Source organism: Rhinolophus sinicus, linkage group LG01, assembly GCF_036562045.2.
Source record: "Rhinolophus sinicus isolate RSC01 linkage group LG01, ASM3656204v1, whole genome shotgun sequence".
NCBI lineage: Eukaryota > Metazoa > Chordata > Mammalia > Chiroptera > Rhinolophidae > Rhinolophus > Rhinolophus sinicus.
In genome coordinates this window covers 118,155,612-118,178,111 of record NC_133751.1, presented here as the reverse complement: position 1 = coordinate 118,178,111, position 22,500 = coordinate 118,155,612, and the positions used below count along the sequence as shown (strand labels likewise).

At 48.4% G+C, this 22,500-nt stretch overlaps 1 protein-coding gene across 1 annotated transcript in view; it reads left to right on the top strand.

Moving 5' to 3' along the window:
- The first annotated feature begins 245 nt into the window (after positions 1 to 245).
- The window catches only part of GLI2 (GLI family zinc finger 2), a 242,511-nt gene continuing 220,256 nt past the window's right edge, over positions 246 to 22,500 (top strand). The window contains 1 exon segment of the mRNA XM_074335169.1: positions 246 to 1,310. The gene's annotated coding sequence lies outside the window, so the exon portion shown is untranslated.

The following is a 22,500-nucleotide window of genomic DNA, read 5'->3' as shown; positions in this document are numbered from 1 at the left end:
AATGAGGCACTCTTTGGGTGGTGCCCCTCAGTCCTAGAGAAGTTGGCGGCCCATGAGGGGTTGGGGGACACTTTGGCCAGCTGTCCCCATGCTTCTCCAAGCCAGGCAGCTCAGTTCTCGGCTGTGGTGCGGCTTGGGGACCCAGGGCTTGTCACCTAGTTTGCTTAAGCAAGTTCTTTCACACACACCCCCATACACACTTTGGCCTGAAAATTCAGTGGAGCTTTTTCTTCCTTCTTCCTCTGTTGTTATTGGGTTCTGATTACTTCCATCTGGCCGCCGCAGCTCGAGCGGAGACTCTAAAAACAAAACAAAACCAAACCCTCCCTGCAAAACACACATGCACCAACCCTCGAAGGCTCCTACGCTTCTCGCCAACCCGCGCTCAGAAGGCGACTTGCTCCTGCTGCGGCGGGGGGCGCCACCCGGACCCCGGCACCTGCGCGCACTGCTGGCTGGACAGGGTGCTCGCAGAGCCAGGGCCCCTCCCTTTCGCCCTGTCCCCGGCTTCCGCCCTGGCGCCGGGAGAAGCGGGCGCACTGGGAGCAGCGACCCGGACATCTCCCGGCGGAGGGGAAGAGGGAGGTGGGGAGGGCGGGTGATTTCAAGAGATTGAAAACAGAGCAGTTCCTGCGCCTCAGCTCCGGAGCTCATCTGACTTGAGTTAGCGACCCACCCACCCACCCCGGCGCCTTAAAAAAGTGTTGGAGACTGGCGCGTTCTTTCGTTCTCCGCTCGAACTTTCCTTGTTGGTGTGCTTTCTCTCTTCGGGGCTGGGGAGGAGCGTCCTCGGCCGCCCCCTCCCCTCCCGGTCCCTCGGGTCCCCCGGGGCGGGTGCGCGGCGCCCGGTGTGCGGCAGCCGTGCGCGCGGGGGCGCTGCGCCGTCCCGGTGGCGCGGGGATTGCGGGAGTGCCGGAGCTCGCCAGCCGAGGCAGCACGGCTCCGCGGACTTTTTTTCAAACTCTCATCAATGAGACTTCGAGGAGGAGCGGGAGGCGGCGGCGGCGGACGCGGAGGCAGGCGAGGAAGAGCCGGGGCATCCGGAGGAGCTGGAGGAAGGAGCGCGGGCCGCACGGCGCGCCGGAGCCTCGGGAAGCTGCCCGCCTGCCGGCGATAGGGGCGACCGGGCCCCAGCCCGCCTCTCGGTCCCCTCCCCTGCTTGGCCTGCCCCGCCCCGGCCGGACTGAGCCCCGGCACACTGCAGCCCGCGGCGGGTCGCCGCGCCAGCCAAGTTGGGATGGGGGCTCGCAGCCTCCGCCCGGCGCCCGAGAGGCCACCTGCGTGCTAGAGGCAAACTTTTGTCTCCCTCGGTAAAGTTGCATTGGCCTTCTTTTGCTTGCTTTTCGTTGAGAAGTGCCTACTAGCCCGGCCGAGACTGGGCCGGCTGGGATGCTGCTCAGTCTCGGAGGGTCCCTCGGCCGGGTACCCGCGCCAGGGCGCGGGGATGGGGACACCGGGCTTAGGCTTAGGGGCTAGTGAGGCAGCCTGGCTTCGAGCTTTGGCCGAAGCGGGCGGGGACATATGGGGGTGCGTGTATCTGGGAGTTAGGAACTCGTGGCCGGGGAGAGATTTTGCATTCCTCTTCCTACCTGGGGGAAAGAGCCTCTCTTCGCCGGGTGCACAGCTGGGCCGGCCCCCGCCTGGTCTCCACTGCGCCCGAGCGAGGGGCTGTTTTTGCGGGAGGTGGCACTGGAGGCTGGGATGCTGCGGAGCTCCGGGAGGTGGGCAGTGGGAGTGTGTCTTAGGGGAGTGTGCTGTGTGTGGAGGGTCTGAGCCAGCCACTTGTGAACTTCTGACTGCACTTCGCGCGACGCGTCCCGGAGTCCTGCCTTTCTTTCTTCCTCGCTCCGTCCTCCCCCTCATCAGGCGCTGCCGTCCCCCTCCCCCTCGGTCAGGCGCTCCTCTTCGGCCCCCCCTCGTCACTTTTCTCCTCCTCCTCCTTGTCCCCTGCTCTCCGCCCCGAGATCCGCTTGACTTTCCGAAGGGATCCGCCTGTAATCCCTGGCCCGGTCCTCCGGACCCCCACCTTCTGTTTCATCCCCGCCCCCACTCATCATTTCCCCCCCGCACTCCCCCCCCACCCCGCCAATCTCTCAACAAGTATATTTGCTAAGGAATTTGAAAAATCCACTACTGCAACTTGATCTGTGTGTGATGGATGGGGAGAGGCGCGGAGAGAGTTGGGCGCCAATCCTATTAAGGGTTTAGGGAAGGGAGCGTTTTCCCCGGACGGGGGCGGGGGGTGTGTGTAGGGAGGGAAGGAGGAAGGAGCGTGTGCTTGTGTGTGAGTGAGAGCGCGCCCACCGCGTTGGGGAGCTGGAAGTTCACCCAACTCGGCGGCTTTTCAGCCCGGCAGGAATTGCTGTCATTTCCTAGGAAACCCGACTTTTACAGCTCCAGGAGCTGGGGATGGAGCAGCGCGCTTCACCCCAGTGACCTGCGGCAGAGGCGCACGCGGGCCTTGGCAACCCCTCCCCCCCAGGATGCTTCCCTCCACTCCTTTCTCTTTTGTATGATTTTTATGTGGCTTTCAGAGTTGAACCCGGCTGTAAGAGTAGATCTTTCCCTAGCGTCTGGTGCCGGCCCTGGCGGGGCTTATGCGCTCCCGCCGGGACAGCGCGCGGGGTGCACGGCCTCTGGCGCGGGCTTTGCAGCCCGGTGGCCACCGCCGAGTCCTGGGCCTCCGCCCGCCGCCTTCGCTGGGCGTGTGAAGGTTTAATCCCGACAGCTCCAGATAAAGGGAGCAGTTGTAAAACGCTCATATGCTGTTTGCAGACGAGGCTCTGGGGGATGTTGGAGAATTTGAAAGTAAACGTTTCCCTCGCAAGCGGCATAAAATAGTGTTTAAACAAATATTGTATTGGCATGCTCAGGGGGCTCGGTGCCAAAAAGTAAAGTAAATAAACTGTGAAATCCAAAATATACAGCGGTGGAAAGCGGAGGAATAGGCGGGCTCGTCACAAGTCCCCTGATGAGACCTGTTTGTTCTAGCCACCTTTCCTACAAGGCCCCTCCCTGCCCATTTCCTTACCTTGGCTGGGAGTTCTCTCCTCTCTTGCTGGTGTCGGGGGGCTGGCCTCCTGGGTTTGGGAGCAGCCTTGCAGTTGTTCATTAGGGAGGAAATTCATTGTGTGGCTACCTGGGCTGGTATCCGAGGGGAGGGGAAGGCACCCTGGCTATGCCTGGCTGCTTTGAGTGTTGATGCTCTCTAGGCTTTTCCCAGCTTCTGGTCTGCCCTGGGGCAGTAATTCTAGACTGTATAATCTAGACCTGGCAGATGCATCCCTTCCAGGGCCTCCCGCCTTCTTGGGCCTCTGACCTCCTGTCTTGCTCCCTTTTCTTCGTTTTGTCTTGCTTTCGTTTTCCTAGACTTGCAGCTTCTCCCTCCCATGGCTGAGGGTTAACAGGAAATTTTGGAAATGTTCGTTCCCAGATTTAAATTCAAACTCCAACCGAGACATAGGGAAAGTTGTCACTTGTCCCAGAGTTTCAAAGTTAGTTATATTTTGTAACATTTAGGGTGTTGTTGTTTTTTTCAAATCTCTCTTATGCTTTGAGACATATGCTACTTTCGTGAGGTTATTTAGTGATTCTGGGGGGATGTAAACCAATGCGGGAAGATCCCACTAGAGGTGAGGAACCCGCTGCCTGGCAGATAGTCCTCAGGTGAACCAACTTTCCCTTGATCTGGCATCTCAGTGAGAGACTGGTCAGTGCAGTCTATTTGCAAAGTCATTGGGTGCGAATGAGAATGAGTGGGAGTGAAACGCTCTCAAACCAGGGCCTGGCTTGCTGAGGAACAAGGTAGGACAGTCCCAGACGTTTTTTATCCTCCGTGGGAAACTGTTTTGAGGGGAATTTGCACATGGGTCAGACTTCTCCGCCAGAGGCTCCCAGGCTCCTCCCACACTCACTTCGATCCTGGCGGTGGCCTTGGAGGAACTCTTGACTTGGCCCACCTTGAAGTGTGTGTGGTTAGATGAGGCCCTTCTGGCCAGGTGGCTTTAGAATGGAGTGCCACTCCAGTTTCTCAGGGATGCTCCAGCCCACGTGTGGGAGAGCATTGAGATCCTTTGAGTTGCCTGGTCAGAAGAGGGGGCCACAGGGCAGCTGGTCAGCAGCTCATTGCCTGGCTTCAGGGGGCTTGGGGGCTGTGTACTGTAGCTGGCTTGTTTGCACTGCGGACTGAAAAATACACAAATACTTCATGCTTTTTGTACTCCCACAAGTGCCCTGTACACACTGCAGCCCCTACGGCTGGATTAGCAAACCAGGGATTCAGCAGGCCGGCCGACAAAATTGGATATTTGCCTAATAAACACCCTTCTTCCATCAGGGCCTGGGGGGGGGGGTGGTGGTGGTGACATGGGGGCTTCACCGCACAGAAGCTAGCAATTCCCTTTAAATAGGACACGGAGGTGTCCTGTGCACTTTGAAAGCATGTGTGACCCCTACATACACGGCTGGGTTTTTAAAGCTCAAAATCCGAGTCCTACATCCTTGTGTATTCTAGGGGTAGGGCAGCTTGTCTTTTCCTGGCAAAAGTGTGTGTTCAGCAGGCCTTTCTTTCATCTGAGTGATGCTCCTGACGCCGGCCTGAGGGAGGTGGAGCAAACCAGCCCTGCTTCTTCAGGTTGGGGGTGGTTTCTACCTGGGCCAAGGCCTGTTTCCTGGTGCAGGAGGACAGCTAGGCCAGGTGGACCTCGGGTGGACAGCTGCAGCTGTTCCCGCTGGGCCAGGGCCCTTTGAAAAGGAACACTGGGGAAGCAGTTCCTCTTTCTTCTTTTCAGTAAGTGTGAGAGACACGGACAAATGAAACACATGAAGAATGCCAAAGAGAAAAACTGTACCCTGATTCCAGAAAATTCAGAGAGGCCGAATAGGTGATTGTCCCAGCACACAGAATACGAAGTAATTTCAGTGAACCAGGCTCACAGCTTCTAAAGACCTCGGGAGGAAAGCTGCTCAGTGACTGTTTTCCTCAGGCTTGTTTAAAAGACGACTGGGGAAGGGTCAGTGGACATTGGTGTTTGGTAGTGTCCTTTGGTAAAGAGTAATAGCTTTGTGGTTTTCAAATAAACGAGTGACTTCAAATTCAATATTAGTCATTTTCTCTAAAACTGTTTGCTGTGGAATATAAAGGACTTAAGAAAACAAATGATTGATCATTGTTTTTAGATTCTGAGGGTGACAAAAACATCCTTACCCTACAAAACTCTGTTTAAAGCCCTGGGAAAATATGCCAATCGTAACATACTTTCTGTATCGTTAGTATCTTATTTTCCCTAGTTCCTTTATCAACAAAAGCATCCTCAATAATCCTGTGTGTGTTCTGATTCTAGTTTTTTTTGTTTTTTTTTTTTATACAAATGGGGGAAAATAGCTCATTTAAGATGTAACTGAAGAGTGCATATTAAACTTTTTTTGAGATTTTGGTTTAAATTGAATAAGTTAATGTGGGTGTTTTGTGTGTGCATGTGTGTTTAAAAAAAACCCAGGTTGCTGGGAAGAGTGTTTTAACTGTGAGTGCCCGGTTTCATGCATTAGCATAAGAAAAAAGTTGTAGTGCATTTACTATTGTCTTGAATGAAGAGTTTCTGCAAAGGGAAGGGAAGCCGTAAAGGGGTGATGGTCCATTGAGATTCCTCAGCGGCCCCAGCTCGTCATCTGCGCTGAAATCTGTGATCGGATATCACTTTTATCTCACTTTTCCATTCTCTGGCCTTTTTCACACGTTCACTTTTGTCAGGGTTTATTGATTATGTTTTCTTCTCTGCAAATCTGTGGAAAATTTAATGAACCAAAAACAGCAGTGAAATAAAGGGGACTTTTTATTCATTAGCACGGGATTGATTTCCCCCCTTTGGGCTGAGGGCCCCTGGCCTCCTGTGAGCAGGGAAAGAGGGCGGGTGGCCCAGCTACAGGCAGAGAGGCGGGGCCTCCCAGACCATTGGCTCCACTGCTGACCAGCATGGGCTCAGCCCAGAGACTCCTGTCCCAACTGAACAGTACAGTTCACCCACGGGGGCTGTTCCCAACCAGCTGCAGACCCCAGGCATGTTCTGCAGGATCCTGGCTCAGTGGGCTAGGGGTGTGTGTGTAGATGGAATCTTTGCATTCCCCAACCATACAGACCATCTGAGTGCCTGGGCCTTCCCCGGGACACAGTTAAGTATCTCCCTTCCTCCAGCCCCAGCTCTCAAACCTGTAATTAAGCAAAGCCCCTGGTGTGATTACGCTGCTTTGCTGACTCGGCTGGGTTTGGAGCTGCTTCCCTTTATGAAACAGGGTGAACTCTTGCTCTTTCCAGAGGCTTCCTGGGCAGCCTGTCATACAATTCCACTGTACATCTGTCTGTCTGTCTCTCTCCCCTTCCTCTTCTTTCTCCCCTTTCCTCCCTCCTTTGTCTCCTTTCTTTCTCTTCCCCTCCCGTCTTCCCCCTTTTCCACCCTTTCTGTCTCCTCTCCCGTCTTTTTTGTCCTACTATGCCTTTCCTCTCTCTCCCCCTCCTCTATCTCCTCTTTCCTTTTGCATCTTTTTATTTCTTTCCCCTTCTCTCTCCCCCTCCCTTTGTTTTGCTCTCTCTGTCTTTTCCTTTCTCTCTTTCTGCGCCCCCTTCCTGTCTTGTCTTTCCTTTCTCTCCCACTCTCCTCTCTTCCCCTCCATCATCTGCGGGGGAGGGGTGCCCTGCCCGTGGGGACCGTGCTCGTGTCCGGGAACGTTCTGTGCCCCGAGTGCTCTCACGCGGGCCGCGCCGCATCCCTCCCACCTGCCCACCGGCCTGGTCTGTGGCGCCTGAACAATGGCCACATTGTCCCGATGGCGCACCGGCTGTCTCTGGTGAGTGGCGGCAGGCCGGACCTTGCTCGTGGCGAGTCGGGAAGAAAGCCAGCGGGCCAGATCCAAAGCGGCCTGCGCCAACGCCTTTGTCGTCGGGCCGAGAGCGGGAGCATGGGGTTCGGCGTCCCCACAGGGAGCGGCCCGCAAGCCTGCGCCACCTGGGGAAGGCGCCTTTTCCAAAAGGTGCCCCTGCCGGCGGACTGCAGCGGACTCCCTTCTCCCTTCTGACTGGCTTGCCCTCCCCCTTCACCGGGGGAAGGGGTTTTGAGTTTAGTTTACAGTTTGCAGAGTGAGTTGAGAGCATTTCACCAGGTCCAGGAGAAAGAGTGGCCAGGTTACCAAACTTTTCCTAGCGTCAGAAACTTTTTCTGTGACGCATCTGCGAGACTGTAGGCAGGAAAGCCTCCTTTTGCCCTGTCCCCACCCCAAAGGCAGGAAAGGAATGGGGGTCTCTCAAAATAGTACACCCTCCCTGCCTCTTCTACCCCCACGCCTCGGTGGTCTTGACCTGTAGGGCTTGGAGACCTCTTGGCGCTCAGAAAAAGAAAGATCTTTGAATGCTTAGGATGTTAAAAGAGCATCCGTCCGGGGTCCTAGCAGACGCTTAGCAATGCTTCTTTGTGTGGTGGACAATGCTATAAGTCAACCCGACTTTTGAGCCACATTTATAAGGAACTGTAAGGGCCGCTCAAGTACACTTGTGCTAAGTTGAATTGATTGAAATTTAATGGCGGTTAGTGGCGATGAATGGTAATGATTTTCCAGCGTGTCTTTGGAATACTTGACATTAATAACTAGAGAGTGTGTGTGTATGCGCACCGAGAGCCTGCCACACACGTGAGGCGGCAGCATTATTCATCTTCCCAGGATGCCAGCCCTTCGCCTGCTTCCTCTCCTCAAATCCTTTTCCTTTTCACCATAATTCAGTTGTTCGGATGATTTAAAAAAAAAAAAAAGAAAGAAAAGAGGAAAGAGAAAAATCTTTCTCCATTGAACACGTACATCATGTCAACATAATTTTGAGCTCACGACTTTTTTTCAATTCCTACATAAATCAGCTTCTAATATACAGAATGTGATGAATTTGTTTTAGCTGCCATCATGAATTAATGTTATGCAAATAGAAGCTTTGCAGGTGAAATGATTTACTTAATAATTTCAACTTCTAATATTTAAACTCATTCATTATGTTGGGAGTTAAAAAAAATAAAATCAAGTCCATATTTTTAAACCTGAGATGGGGAGATTAGTATGCAAGCATTTGCAGTGTAGACAGATGGTGATGGCTGGAAAACAGCTCTTAATTTGTAGATTCTTTCTTCAAGAATCTACAATTCACCAAGCAATGGCTTAAGCAAGGGCTAGACGTCTTACCAAGATCCATCCGGGGGAAATCACAGATGCATTTAAATAATTCCAACATGACCATCAAGTTACCAGATCCCATGAGACTGAACTAGCTCCACTTTGGAGACTAAGGAAGGCTTTCCTTTGAACTGATCTCCAAGGAGGAGTGTGATTGAGCCAGGGGAAGAAGGGTGAAGGGACTCTGGTGCCCTGTCTCCATCTTTGTCCTTTGCTAGTTAAGAACACCCTAAAAGCAAGTCATTAGATTTGCCTATGAAGGTGGCAGTGGTATAGAGAGTTGGGCAGACCCGCCCTCCCCCAACTGTGAGGAAGACTTTCTGATATATATCAATGTTTTCCTTTGGAAAAAGTTGAGGAAGAGAGTAAGCGTGATGGATGAATGCACCATGAAGAGAAATAAACCTGAACCTCTTGGGTTTTCCCTCAGGGAGAGTGAAACCAGTCACTCAAGAGCTGGGTGACCCTGTGCAAGCCGCTTTATCTCTCTGTGGAATGAGGGCTGGCAACTGTGAGCTCTCACATCCTCCAGCTTCAGCGTCTTCCAGCCCTCTTTGAGAATCAGGGTGGGAGGTCTAGAGTCTGGAGTGGGGAGTCTTGTCATTGCCTCTGCTTCTGGGGACAGTATAGTGAGGTGCTCTGAAGGAATATGCCTTGCCTTTCCCTGCCAGTGATTCCCCCTAAACAGTTGTAATGCTTCAGCACCTCTGGATGTGGTCACAGGGAGAGCGTGGGTGGGAGTGGACTTGGGGACATGGGAGGGAGCAGGGGAAGCACTTGGCCTGTGATGGCCTTTTCAGACTTTCCTGAAGGCTACAGATAAGTTGAACGGACGGCTGACACATAAATATGTCTTGGATCTCTGAAGATAAGGGTAGAGTTTGACTTCTCCAAAAATTGAGGTCATCGCAGTCTGATGACAGGTTGAAGGCACATCACTCACACGTTTCCGCTGACAGAGGTGGCTTGTGATGTGGTGATACATTGTGTGTCCAGGCAGTGACAGCATATTTAAGGCTGGCCCTCGCTGTCTGCGGAGATCAAGGTGAGGGGACGTCTCTGGTGTTCACGGGCTGAGGGTGTGCGTGTGTTGCCCGTTTTGTAAGGAGGGAAGGAGTCGGACTCAGCAGTTATACAATCAGGAATTTTCAGGTGTGCTGATGGTAGGATGGAACAGGGTGGTAGGGTTCAAATGTAATAAGGATGTCTTTGTCTGTGTATCAGGTTACATGCATGATGTATAGTACGTTAGGTTACTCTTCCTGTTACGTTTGAATGTGGGATGTGCAATACCTATATTTTTTGCTGATTAACATATATATCAGTAAGTCTTTTAACTACCAGATCACTTTCTGAACCAGAAGATTTTTTTCTTCTCCTAAGAGGCACTTACATAAGAGAATGAAAATAGAGAAATAGCATAAGAGAATGACGTCAGAACGGGAAGGAGTTATAGAGGCAAAGCTGAGAATAAGTCCTTATGCATCCCTTCGTGGGGTTCCTGGGCCTCCTGGTTAAGATTCGGGGGGAAGCTTGTTAAATATGCAGATTCTCAGGCTCCAACGAGAACGCACTGAATGAGAATTTCTGTGGAGTGGGACCCTGAGATCTGCAGTTTATCAAGGATTTTTAGGGTGGGGTGATGGGGATTAGTGTTTTCTTCCTGTGATGTCCCTCAGTTCCTTTGTGATTTTTGCATTAACAAAAGGGTAGCACTCACATCTTTAAAGCTGATGGACAAGCCACGATTGGCCTCAGCCTATTGGAAGCATTTCAGGTGCCTGGTCATCTATTGCTGAATGGAGGTTGGGGCAAACATACTGGCTGAGAACTGAGCTGCTTCTGCTCCAGGATATCACAGCTCTTTCCTGGGACAGAGGCCAGGACGGTCAGGTGGCTGGTAGTCACCAGTTTTGCTGTGAAATACTCTCCTTCAAGCCTGGGAGAAACCAGAGAGTATATGAAATCGGTACCTTAGTTTATGTGCCATGAGTTCTACCTGACTGCCCCTCAGGTGGCTCCTTTCTCTTTTCTTGTGTAAGAAACTGCATGTGCTGCTGTCAGGATGGCTGTCTCCTGGCTTCATGGCCAGAGTGGCCAGGTGTCAGACCCTCTTTAGGTCCAGTTTGGTGTTTCACAGTTTGAGCAGGTCTTTTGGCAGTTTTAACCCACTGAGGTTTGGCTGAAGGTTCCCTGAAAAGGGTAGGAAGCAGGAGCCGTCGTGCAGTGGGAGGAGATGGTGTGGGCTGCCATGCCCACCTGCAGGCGCTGTGACGGCCTCAGGCCTCAGAGCTGGAAGGAGCCTGCCGGGAAGGGAGAATGGGTTTGTGGAGTGGGCCTCCCTTTCCTCTGCCCTGCCCAGGTCCCCTGTGAGGTCAGCCTGTGGTTCATGTGCCCTGCAGGCCTGGCTGGCACCCTGCCCCCAGCTCACAGCACCTGCTCCCTGCACCCTGGCCTTGGTGTCAGCAGATTTCAAGAACATCCTTCCTATGACTCACTATGACTTGAGTGTCCTTCAGAGTGTGAAGGTAAGAAAGAGCCTGGAAGGGAGTGTCTGACGGGTGTGGGGCGATTGGAACATCAGGACAAGCATGGCTTCTCTCCGTGGCCCTCACTTCTCCGCTCAGAATGAGTCCTTACAGGTGTGTTTTCATATTAAATGAGGCTCTGAGAGGGAGTCTAGCATGGCCTTGCCACCTGGGAATGGTGGCCTTTCTTCTCACTAAGGTCCTGCTAGCCTGGGAGACATGGGCTCTTAAGTAACTCTGGCTCGGAGGGTGTGGGCCAGCTTTTGGGGACTTTATGATTTGTTCTGTCCTGTACTGCAGACTCTTGTTAGCTCTATGTTAACGTTTCAATTGCATGAGGGCAAGAACTTCAAGAGAGCACGAAAGAAGAAACTTTCATATGTTTGAACTTGGGACTTGTGGACTCATCCCATCCACTCTACAGCTGGTGGCTGATCTGAAGGTGCTGTGTTCTTGCCTGCCCACGTTTGCTCAGCTCCTCTGCTCTGTCTGTATGCCTGAGGGCAACTTATAAAGCACATAAGGGCGTCCTGCCTAGCGGCTCTCTTGGCACTGGGAGCCCCGTGGGAGATGGATGAGGGCTGGTGGCACGTCCATGTCCTCCAGGTTTCTGGTATCAGCACTCGGGTGCTGCATCCTTCTCCACATCCAGCCGCTCAGTCCCAGGACCCTCAGGCCCCCACTGCCCAGCCCAGCTGTTTTGCGAAGAACCGCTGAGGCCCCCTCCTTCAGTGGGGTGCTCCTTCATTGCCGTCCACTCTCATCTTCAAGAGGCCCACCTTGAATGGGTGAGTGGTCAGTGGCAGGCAGGAAAACTGGGGTGGCACCAACCTGATGGCTCCTTCTCAATAGCGCTTGGAAGTCTTGGTTTGCAGGGCTTGAGGGTCCTGACTGACACCCCTGCCTCCCTGTTTTCACTGATTTCAGCAGTGAGAATCCAGCGCCCAGACCACTGTACAGCTCTGGGCATCTACTAGCCATCCTCACAGAGCTGGTTGCCTGAGTGAGCACCCTGTGTCTCCTGCAAGCTACCCGGCCACGTGCCCAGGCAGGTATCCAGTGCAGTGCGTGGGCCTGGCCGGGGTTCACCTGCTCTCCTGCCCAGTCCTGCTCATCCTGTGGGTACCTCAGGTTTCCCCACCAGTGGACCAGGCCCTGCTCGTCCCTCTTTCTTTAGCTTTGGTTTCCTTGGGTTTCATTTTATTTAGGTTTAAACATTCTTTTCTTTGCTTGGCTCGGGACTCTGTGTTCAAGGTCTGGACTGTGGTTTAGCACTTGGTGATTCAAGGAAAGCCTTCTCTTCTGATGGGAAAACATTAGCAATAACAACAAAACATTTTCCCTACAAGATCTTAAAACTAAGATATGTTTTTGTTTTTTTTACCGAAACTTGTGAAATAGGCAACAGCATAAAGAGGGAAATTTTATTAAATTTTCTCCCAGTCTTTTTCTGTTATTTTACATGAAGTAATATTTTTGCTCTATATTTTATTACAAAATTTTACTTACAGTCTTGTAACTCTTGATTCACCTAACATATCATGGACATTTTTCCATGTTATTAATGAATAATTTTTATTTATGTGATTTTTGGCTGTGTAATATTCCTTTGTCTGCCTCTATCATATTTTATTTTGCCTTCCTTACATCATTGGGTAATTTAGATTGTTTCTAGTTTGTTTTGGATAGTGCTGGAGTAGACATGTTTGTGTGTAAATATTTACCTGAAATTCTGATCATTTCCTTGGAATAAATTCTTAAAAGTGGAATAACTTCCAAAGTGTTTGGACAACTGTTTTTGAGGCCCTCTGTGGGCCTTAGTGGATTTCCAGTAGTATGTCTCTAGCTTTTGCGGAGAGCTTGAAGATGCTAGCTTAGAACAGCTATGTACATAACAGTATAAATCAGTGATGAAGCACCTTCTGCCCAGAGCATGCAAGTCACTTGCAGAATATGGCCTCATTTTGCAGATGGATAAGCTGAGTCTCAGAGACATTGGATAATCTGCACGGTTGCCTGGGCAGTGGGAGGCAGAGCCCTGAGCAGAGTCAGATTTGCTGACACCCAAACCAGGACCCTTTTCTGCCTCTGGCTTCTGGGTGCTGCCCTGGGAGCAGCTGTTCAGCCACAGACAAAGGCTACAGCACTGATTCTCAACCAGGGCTGTTTGTTCTCCAAGGGACATTTGGCAATGTCTGGAGACATGTTTGGTTGTCACACTTGTGGGGTTGCTGCTGGCATCTCATGCGTAGAGGCCAGGGATGGACAGGGCAGCCCCCATGACAAATGCTTATCCAGCCTCTAATGTTACCGATACTGCAATTGAGAAACCCTGGGTGGAGGCCACCATCAAGCTCACCCTTCCGCCCCAGTGACACAACAGGACTCTGCCATGGGGCTTCCTGTCAAAGCAGTGCCTTTTTCACACCTCATTCTCACACCAGGCTGGCAGTCTTTAACCTTTCCTGTGCTCTGAATTTGAAACAGTGTGGCAGTTGCCATTGAAAGGACTTCCTTATGCAATCCATCAGCCAATCAGCTAGCACTTACTGGAACATCTGTTATGTGCCCGGCACTTATTAAGCTCTCTGCTGTGGGCACACACCTTGCTAACTTGGCTAACAGCCGGAGGCCTCTGAAATCCCAGCAGGTTTCTCAAATGTTCATCTTCCCCGTTACCCTCATGCCTGGTAGGGAGGCTACTGTAGGAAAGTCATGAATTGGCCAGCATGACCTCCAAAGGCAGCTACCTAGGAATGTCATCCAGAAGCGGGAATTGCCCCAAATTGTTGTCTGAGAGAACCTGGATATGTCTGTTTTCCTGGCCCAGGCAGATAAGTTTCCCACGTCACAGTGAATTTTGTACCAGGTTGTTCCTGGCAGCTACTAGTCAGGAATCGCAGGATCCTTGGTCAGAATAATGAAAAGCCCGAGGAAGGCCTCCTCCAGGAGAGGACCGGAACTGGATCTCCAGAAGGAGGACTTTGCCCATGGAGGGGAAGGAAGGGCCGCCCAGGCAGAGGAACTTGGGCAAATGATGGACAGAGTGTGGCATTTCTGGAACTTCCAGGGCTCAGTGTTACTTGGAGGGTGAAGTGTGAGGAGGGTCCTGCCGTCTGCAGAGGGGCCCCTTATGAGACCCCGGGGATGCCTTAAGGGGGTGGCTTTGTGATCCCAAGGAAGGCTCTGCCACCTCACTGTCACCCATGGGACAGAAACACACAGCGGGCCCAGGCTCTTACTGGGGCTGGAACACTTGGGATTTGATGTACAGCAGAGTGATCGTCAGCTTTACCTTCCCGTTCTCCCCTCTTGGGTTTGGGCTGATTCAGTTTCTCAAGTTTATTTTTTCTGCCAAGTAGGCCAGGCACAACTGTGGAAAAGGGAATTCCCAGTACATACCTCTTCTCATCCCGCCAACCCTTGCCCATCTGTAGGTAAGTTGTGTGGCATCTGACCCCCAAGTATTCCCAACCTGCTCCCTGAAGATAACTCTCTCTGGGTCACCTCTTGGGCCAGCTGGACGGCATGGCTGGTGGAAAATGGAAGAGAACGTGAACCTGGTTCTCAGAACACTCTACTGTGATCCTCAGGAATACCTTCAGTGACCTAAGGGTAGTAGTGGTCATCCATCCATCCACCCATCCATCCATCCATCCATCCATCCATCCATCCATCCATCCATCCACTCAACCACCCACCCACCCACCAATCCATCCATCCATCCATCCATCCATCCATCCATCCATCCATCCATCCATCCATTGGATTGGATTTTAAAGGCCTTTGCTGCTGGTCTTTGGCATATCCTTCCTCTCTTACCTGTGAAGCCTGTAACTCAAGAGTCACTTCATGGAGTCCTTCCTGCCTCAGACCTCCTCCCACCTCCTCATGGGATTTCCCTTGCTAGTAACCCTCAGTAATACTGTTTTGCCGTTGTCTGTTTATTTGTGCTTAGTAAGTATTTGTTATAAGTGAATTCTGGGAAATTTTTCAATGGGAAAATGACATTTGTTTAGTTTCCTTTGACACCTCTTCTCTGAAGAAATATGAGCCAACCAAGCAATCTCCAGATTGGCCTCCTTGATTTGAGAGAGTAAGAGCAATTGTTTATAAAATGATTAGCAGAGTTGTATTTTCATATAATCTAATCACGTGTTATAGTTCATTTGGGCCCCAGACATTATTTCTGTGTACACTATTTTTATACCCACTTTGAGGGGTTTTTAATGGGAGGCAGGGTGTTTGGGTGGAAAAAACACTGAAAATGTGGTGAGGTAACCAGGGGTCTAACCTGGCTTTGCCTGGAAGCTAATATGCGACCTTGGGCCTGCCCTTGTCCCTCCCTGAGCCTCTCCTACTTTGTTCCTTGTCTGTCAAAGGAGGCAGTTGGAATACATCCTTGGTAGCACTCTTTAAGCCATGACATTCAGTGCCTGGGATCAGTTTCTTTTTCTAGTCATTACAGGGTTGCATTTGGGTCACGTCACGGATTTACTTGAGTGAGGAAGCTGCCCTTGACCTTAGCATTCCCACAGGCAGTGCTGCTGTCTCTAAACGCTGTTACACTGTCTCAGGTAGAAGGGCCTTAGAGACCATGCAGGTTTTAGCATCACTACCACTAGACGTGGGACACCCACCGGGATAACAGCCCAATGCAGTAGGCTTATCAGACGCTATGGAGGCTCCTGGCTTTATTGGAGTTGCCCAAGTTCCGAAAGCTGGAAGAGTCAGGGTCACAGCTTCCCTCCCCTCCCTAGGGTCGGTTTCCCATCCACAGGGGACTCTTCCATACCCTCTGGTGGGAGGGCAGGGCACAGCCTGTGCTCAGAAGAGACCCCCTCTGCCTGGGAGGCCCATCGCCCATCGCCGGCAGCCTGGACAGTTGGGAGTGGGGTCCTGCCGTCCATCACAGCTGCCTCCCCTAACTCCTGCTCCCAGAGGGGATCCACCCACATTCTGTCTCTTATGTGGTACCCAGCTCTGTGAGGGAGGACAGTGAGCATTTTCCCGGGGCTAGTTTTTTCCCAGGCTAGCCCCCCAGCCTCTTTTTTTGGCACATCTAAACCCTACATGTTCTGTGCGACCCAGCTTGGCATCTGTTTGGTGCCCTGGCCAGCGCTCCTGGAGGGTATTGTCCTGATGGCTGTGGCATGGCCATTCGGAAGGGACGATGCATCAGCCCCTAGTTTGGAAGGTTTGGTGGAGCAAGGGTTCAGAGCAGGCGCTGGAGACAGACCGCACATCCCGCTGTGTGCCTCCATTTTCTCACCTGTAAAGTGAGGATGAGTGTGGACCCATCTCCTAGGGGTACAGTGAGGATAAAAGGGTTTGTACATGTCAAGCCCCTGGTACATAGAAAGCTCTCGATACATCTTGGTCATTATTGTTAATGAGGCAGCCCGAGCGGGCACCATGTATTTGGCAGCTACGTCACACTAGCGACTCATTGAGGCTCCAGTCAACCCAAGTCCTAATTCTCATTTAGCACGTGCTGCTGGTTTAAGCTAGACTCTGCGTCCCGCTGGGCTGTAAGAGCAGTTGCTGCTGAAAGACATCTTGACGGGACAGAGCCTGTGCTTACCAGAACCTGGACACTACTGTGCCTTGTCTCTGGCCGAGAAAGGCATCGGTCATTATCAGGGAGAGTTTCCGAGAGGTGCCTGATTTTGTTGCATCTCAGACTAACAAGGCCCCTATGGTACCTTATCTTCAGGCTGCCAGAGGCTGCCCTGGGCCTGAGGGTGATGACGCAGTGATGACGCAGTGCCACCTCTCCCCTGTCGTGCTCTGGAGGGGCCTTTACGAAGTGTGGCTCTGGGCTAGATCCCTCCAGAAGCCAGGACAGTGGCTGTGCTCTCCAGCCACTGGACCTGCTCAAGGTTGGAGATAGTTGCTGGTCAGAGAAGAGACACATGGCTTCATGAGGCTGGTGATCACGTGCATCCCACAGGGCCAGCCCCCTACGGCTGCTCAGTGGGCATTTTCCTGGACACGACAGCAGAGTGAGGTCACCTAATCCAAAATTGTCCTCTCCCCCCCTCCCCCCTTACGGATCATCATAACCCAAATATTACAATAACATATTTGTTATCCTGGATTTTTAAAAAAATGTTGTTTTTTGGTCTACTTAATTTTAGTCTTCCTCTTTCTATTAATATTTATTGCCCCTCTCCATACATTTTACAGATTTGAGATTATATGATTTATAGTTTGCATCCTGTAATTTTTTTTTTTTACTTTTTTTATTTTATTTTTTTTTTAAAGATTTTATTGGGGAAGGGGAACAGGACTTTATTGGGGAACAGTGTGCATTTCCAGGACTTTTCTCCAAGTCAAGTTGTTGTCCTTTCAATCTCAGTTGTGGAAGGTGCCGTTCAGCTTCAAGTTGTTGTTCTTTCAGTCTTAGTTGTGGAGGGCGAAGCTCAGCTCCAGGTCCAGTTGCTGTTGCTAGTTGCAGGGGGCACAGCCCACCATCCCTTGCGGGAGTCGAACCGGCAACCTTGTGGTTGAGAGGACACGCTCCAACCAACTGAGCCATCCGGGAGCTCAGCGGCAGCTTAGCTCAATTTTAGTTGCAGGGGGCGCTGCCCACCATCCCTTGCGGGACTCGAGGAATTGAACTGGCAACCTTGTGGTTGAGAGCCCGCGCTCCAACCAACAACTGAGCCATCCGGGAGGCAGCTCAGCTCAAGGTGCCGTGTTCAATCTTAGTTGCAGGGGGCAGAGCCCACCATCCCTTGCGGGACTCGAGGAGTTGAACTGGCAACCTTGTGGTTGAGAGCCCACTGGCCCATGTGGGAATCGAACCGGCAGCCTTCGGAGTTAGGAGCACGGAGCTCTAACCACCTGAGCCACTGGGCCGGCCCGCATCCTATAATTTTTCACTTAATACTTCTTGGTGAACATTTGCTTTAGGCTCTTTCAAAATGTGTTTGTTGATTCCTCTATTTTGGACATAAAAGTTATTATTTTCACAATCACAAATAATTCTTCTAAAAAACACCTTTGTATATAAATGCTCTAAGGTTCTGAATGTACTTAAATTCCTTTTCTTAAAAACAAAAGCAGATCATTTATTAAATAATTATGAAAAGAAATTTTAAAAGAAGAAAGTAAAAGCGGCCCATGGCCTCAGGCGTGCATTCCTGCATTGTCTGTGGGGAACTCCTCAGCACCTTGAGTACTTCCTTCTAGATCTTTCCTATGTATGTTTACCGATGTTTTCCACACTCACGGGATCACATCACACAATTGTTTTGTAATCTACTTTTTTTTACTTCCCACCACATTCGTGTGTATGTTTTCCCAAGATGTAAATCTTTGATTGTAACTGGTCACATTGTTTGGATAGATTTACAGAGGTAGAATTCCCTGTCAAAGGTGAGCTCATGTTTGTGACTCTTTACACATATTTCTAGGTAACCGCTCCAGTGGAGGGCAGCCCATGAAGCCAGCTGTTTATTTTCCTAATACAAACTTAATGCAGATACAACAGTTTAAAGATTCAGTAATGGATAATGTGGAGTGAGAAGGTCCCCCCAAATCCTACTTCCTAGAGATAACCACTGATAACCACTATACATGTGTTTTCTTGTGTTTCTCAGTTGATATAGACTAATATTTTATCTTCTTCCTTTTTTTTTTATACAAGTCGGTCATACTACCATCGTATTCAGCAGCTTGCTTTCTCTGTGCTCACTTACCAATATCTTGTGTTCTTCCCACGTCTGTCCCTAAAGGTCAACCTTACTCATTTTGTTTTTTATTTATTTTTCATTTTTATTTACACTTATTTATTTATTGAATAGTAACATATTCACATGGTGAATAATTTCAAAAGGCATAAGGGTTGTATATACGAGGTGTGATCAAAAAGTACAGTGAATGCTGCTGCCGAGTGTCATCCAACAGAAGGACAGGGATCTTCAGTAGGGGAAGCAGCGCAGCGAACCTTAGTAACTGTGTGACAAGGTTCAACTTGTTCAGTGCAGTCAGTCGGGTGTGAGCTACGGTTGAGAGAAGGTATGTTTTAAAGTGTGCCATAAATCATCCTCCATCATGACAATGCTCTGTGTCACACATCGCTTCTGGTATATGGCAATTTCTGTCAAATAAAAACATTATGGTGTGTCCTCATTAAACTTTATTCACTGGATCTGGCACTGTGTGACTTCTGGCTCTTCCCCAAAGTCAAAATGATTCAGGATATCCAGGCAGCGATGACAGTGCAACTAAAGGCACTCACGAAAGAGGACTTCCAGAACTGCTTCAGAAAGTGGCAAAACTATGAGATGAGTGTGTTTGAAGCAACAGGAAGTATTTTGAGGGGTATTATTGGCAATGTGTCTTTTACTGTAATAATTGTTCTTTATTTAAACTGTGTATTTTGATCACACCTCGTACATATATGTAAAGTCTTCCTAGCACTGCTGTAGCCCAGTTGCCCACATAGTTCTTCTAGAATAAATCAGTGATATTAGTTTTTGTGTGTATTCTTCCTGAAATAAATTTTATGCAAGTAGCATGAAAATGAATGTATTGTCTTTCAGCCTTTTAATACACAAATCGAAGCATAGTATACAACTTACAGCATGACTTGCCTTTTTCACCGTTCCACGTGAGCACGTAAATAATGTCTTCATTCTTTAAGTTAGGGAGGGTATCCCATTGTGTGGTTATACCAGAGTTTACTTATCTAGTCCCTACTGATGGACACTTGCCATTATAAACAGTGGTGCATTGAATGACCTTATGTCATTTCACATATGTGAGTATATAAATTCCTAGAAATGAAATTTCTGGGCATAAGTGTGGGTGTTTTGTAATTTGGATCAGTATTGTCAAATAGCTTTCCATAGACATTTACACTCCCATCAGCAACTTGTGAGAATGCCCATTTCCCCATATCCACACCAACAATGTGATTATCAAACTTTTCAATCTTTGCCAATCTGATAGTTGGAAGAAAAATTACATCTCAGTGGAGTTCTTTTAAATGGAAAATTTGATCAGTTTTGACTTATGTATGCACGCCATCACCACAATCACGATAGTGAACATGTCTGTCATCACCAGAAGTTTCCTCCTGCCCCTCTGTCATCGGTCCCTCCCACGCCCTTGCCTTCCCCAGACAACCACTGATCTGCTTTCTCTCATATACTATAGGTTAATTCGCATTTAGTCAGATGGAGTCCTACAGGGTGTACTGTTGTTTTTTTTCTTGATCTGGCTATCACTCAGCACAACTATTTTGAGATTCATTCACACATCTACGAGGTGAGATCAAAAACTATAGTGAGTGTTTAAATTTAAAAAAAAAATTACACTAAAAGACACATTGCCATTAATCCCCCTCAAAACACCCCCCCACCCATTTCAAACACATTCATCCCATTGTTCTTGCCACTTTCTGAAGCAGGTCTGGAAGTTCTCTTTTGTGAGTGTCTTTAGTTGTGCTGTCGTGGCTGCCTTGATGTCCTGAATCGATTCAAAACGTTTACCTTTCGTGGTCATTTTGACTTTGGGGAAGTGTCAGAAGTCGCACGGTGCCAGATCCAGTGAATTAGGTGGGTGAGGACACACTGTAATGTTTTAATCTGACAGAAATTGCTGTACTAGAAGCATGTGTGACATGGAGTGTTGTCATGGTGGAGGATGAAACAGTTTGCCAATTTCATGTTAATTCATTGTTCGTGATCCATGATTTACAGCACACTTTAAAACATACCTTCTCTCAACCGTAGCTCACACCCGACTGACTGCACCGAATAAGCTGAAACTTGTCACACACTGTTACTAAGGTTCCACGCGCCACTTCCCGTTTTGAAGATCCCTGTCTTTCTGTTGGATGGCACTCAGCAGCAGCAGTCACCATAGTTTTGATCACTCCTTATATAGTCCCTTCCTTTTTATTGCTGAATAGTATTCCATTTGATGGACAGACCATCATTGGTTGCTCCACATGCTTGTGGATGGACATTTTGGTTTTTTCCAATTTTGACTATTTACAAATAAGGCTGCTGTGGACACTTCTGTACAAGTCATTGTATGGGCATAGGTGTTCTTTCATTTTGGAGTGCAATGTCTGGGTCATATGGTATGTGTATCTGGGTCATGAGGGTGGTCTGATTGACTTTAAGAAACAGCAAAATTGCTTAACAAAGAGGATCATACCATTTTATATTCCCACCAGCAGTATATGAGAGTCCCAGTTCCACCACATCCTTGCAAACACTTGGAATGGTCAATCTTTTGAATTTTAGCTATTTTAATAGGTATATAGTAGTATCTCCTTATAGTTTTAATTTGCGTTTTCCTAATGAATGATGTCATTCTTCTTCTGGTGTCCGTTATTGCCTGCCATCTGCATATCTTCTTTGGTGAAGTGTCTGAGCAATTCTTGCTCTTTTTCTTTTTCTTTATCTTGGGTTGTTTGTTTTTTTATTATTCGGTTTTGAAAATTCTTTATACATCTGGATACAGGTCCTTTATCAGTTATATGATTTGCAAATATGTTCTCCCAGACTGTGGCTTATCTTTTCTTTCTCTTAACAGTGTCTATTGTAAAATAAAATACATTAACTTTGATGAAACTCCATTTTATCAAAAATTTTTTTACAGATCATGCTTTGGGTATTGTATCTAAGAAATCTTTGCCTAAACAGAAGTCACAAAGATTTTTCTCCTGTATTTTCTTTTTAGAAGTATTAAAGTTGTAGGTTTCACTTTTAGGTCTATGATCCATTCTGAGTTAATATGTTAATATTTATATATAATACAAATTATAGATCAAAGTTATTTATTTGTATATGGCTCTCTAATTGCTCCAGTACCATTTGTTGCAAAGATTATTCTTTCTGTACCAAGTTGCCTTTGCACCTATGTATAAAAAAATCTGTTTTCCATATATATGTGTGGCTATTTCTGGGACTTTTTATTTTGTTCCTTTGATCTATTTGTCTATGTTGACACCAACACCATACTTTCTTGGTTACTGAGCTTTATAAGTCTTGAAATCATGTCGTATTAACCCTCTACCTTTGTTATTTTTTAAAGTTTCTTTGGCTATTTTAGATCCTTTGTATTTTCATACGAGTTTTAGAATCAGTTTGGCAGTTTCTCCAAAAACCCCACTTTGAAGATTTTGATCGAGATTGTGATGACTATAGATACATTTAAAGAGACTTGACATTTTAATAATGTTGAGTACTCTGACCTATGAATAAGGTATGTCCTTCCATTTATTTAGGTTTTTTAAAAATTCTCAGCAATGTTTTATAGTTTTTAATGTGTAGGTATTGCACATCTTTTTCAGATTTATCCTGACATATTTTATGCCTTTTGAAGCTATTGTAAGTGATAGTTTTAAAAATTCAATCTAGTATTTAGAAATATAATTGATTTTTGTGTATTGTTCTTGCATTCTGTTTTGTAGACTTGATCAGATTTTGTACGTAAATGTTCACATCATCTGAGAATAAAGACAGTTTCATTTCTTTCTTTACAAGCTGGGTGCCTTTTATTTGTTTATTTATTTAGCCTTATTTTACGAGTGGTAGAACCTCCAGTACAATGTTGACTAGAGGTGGTGAGAGCAGACATCGTCTTGTTGATGTCAGATGGGAGAATATGTTGAATCACATTGATTGGCTTTCTAGTGTCAGACCAGTTCTTTCAGTTTTTACTTTATGTATTTTGAAGCTCTGTTGTTAGGTGCATAAACATTTAGGACTGTTATATCCTCTTGATGAATTCACTCCTTTGT